The following is a 2,045-nucleotide window of genomic DNA, read 5'->3' as shown; positions in this document are numbered from 1 at the left end:
TGAGCTCTAATTTATTCATGCAGGCCCTTTCTTGCTTCCTGATGAATTCTGGCAGAGCTATACTCTTTCCTCTTAACACTGTTTTTGCTGTGTCCCACAAGTTCTGGTAGCTCGTGTCCTCATTCTCATTTGTTTCTGGAAACTTTTTATTTCCCCTTTGATTTCTTCTCTAAGCCAATGGTTGTTCATTACTTCCCTTAAAAAAATATTTCCTTGCTGAGCTTTAGTCTGTTTGATCTATTGAGAAGTGACAAAGTAGTGTTGAATTCTCCAACTAGTATTGTGTTGCTCTCAATGTTTTTCTTTAAGTCTATTAGAAGTTATTTTTAAGTATTTTGCTGGTCTGTCATTAGGATCACCTACAGTGAGGAGGGTGAGTTCTTTCTGATGTACAGATCCCATGATCATGAAGAAATGACCTTCACTGTCTCTTATAACCTATAGCCTGAAGTCCATATGGTCTGATACTAGTATATCCACTCCAGCTTTGTGGACGTGTTCGTTTCTTTCTTGAAGAATTGTTTTCCAGCCTTTGACTTTGAGCCCATAGTTGCTTTGATTGTTCATAAGTGTTTCTTCAGGCAGCAGAATGTTGGGTTCAGTTTTATAATTCATCTTCCCATTCTGTGCCTCTGAATTGGCACATTTAGTCCATTGACATTGAGGAGATTGTTGTGATGGGGATTTGTGCTATCTTTATGTAGAATTTTTGTACTTGTGTGGATTGTCTTAGCTTAAAGTCGCCCTGTTAATTATTCTTGCAACAAAAACATGGATCACTTTACAAGTTTGCATGTCATATCTGTGCAAGGACCATGCTAATCTCTGTATCGTTTCAATTTTAGTATATATGTTACCAAACATAGTATGAGTTAATTTTTCCATATTTTTCTCTTCTTATTACTTTGAGTGTTGTCCTTACTCAATCCTATGGCAGACAGTGATTCCAAATCAAGGAATATATTTCAAAGCAGCTTGAATAGATAGATTTAGAACTTTAATGTCCTAGAAAAAAAAGTATGGTTTTTACCATATTATCTTTTACCATACCCAAGGCATCAGTTTTACAAAATAATTCTTTTGGAAGATGGTATATGAGTCTTGTTTAATGCCCTTCCCTGAAACCTTCATTAAGACCATTAAACTAGAGCCTTTTGCTGTTCTCACCTCAGTCCCGTGTACATCTCCAGGAAAAGGTGGATGGTGTTGTCTGCAATTCGACCACCTTGAATGTAAGTAGGATTTTTCTCCTGAAGGAAGAGGTGAGGAGAATATTGATGATTTCATTCCACCTTATTACAAGTACAACTTGAATGGAAGGTGAGACTCATGAGGCTCCTGTAAAGGACAGATTAAGGGGTCTCAGTGAAGTTTAATGGCCAACACACATTAACAACACAGATGACTCAAAGTAGCCTGTGTGCATCTTTGTGTATAGTGAGTTTCATATCTACTGAGAGTGATTCTCAGTCATGACACACAGGCAAAAAGCCCTGTATTTAAAAATCTAGTTCTCTAAGCAGAGTGGGGTCTCTGAGGTGATTGAAAAGTGTATAGTAATTTATTACTAAGCACATAAGTACTTTTCGATCTAAAATTAATTCCAAATATGTCTAAAACGACAGTCTCCTGACCCCGCACCTGGCTTTCCTCACCTGGGCCCCTTGGAGGGGGAGGGGTGAATTTCCCTCACTGACCTGAGTAGAGCCCCGACAGCTGAAGACCTCTGCAACCAGCCATAGGTATGCTTAAGACCACTCTGCCCAAGCTTGAAGGAGACTCATGCATGAAGGAAGTGGAAGCAGAACCTGTGTAAACACACAAAAAATAAAAGGCTGGCGGTCAGGCCATTTCCCCACTCCATGGAGGTCGATGGCGATGGTCAGTAGATGGAAGGAAACGGGAGTCAGGCTGGTTGGTCGTGGAGCAGCAGGTTATTACATGGAAGAGATGTATGTCATAGAGTCCTCAGGAATCCTCAAGCACGTGCGGGCACTGAGATCCAGGATGATCCCCTTATATAGATCATAGAACCTCTAAAAGGG

General features: G+C 40.0%; 1 pseudogene; it reads right to left on the bottom strand.

The window, feature by feature from the left end:
- Positions 1-765: 765 nt before the first annotated feature.
- Positions 766-864, bottom strand: LOC130037198 (uncharacterized; annotated as a pseudogene).
- Between the last annotated feature and the right edge of the window lie 1,181 nt (positions 865-2,045).

The sequence above is a fragment of the Sorex fumeus genome, unplaced genomic scaffold, assembly GCF_029834395.1.
Source record: "Sorex fumeus unplaced genomic scaffold, SorFum_2.1 ptg000070l, whole genome shotgun sequence".
NCBI classification, from domain to species: Eukaryota; Metazoa; Chordata; class Mammalia; order Eulipotyphla; family Soricidae; genus Sorex; species Sorex fumeus.
Note: the sequence above shows the minus strand (reverse complement) of the source record. Positions and strands in the feature narration are given on the sequence as shown.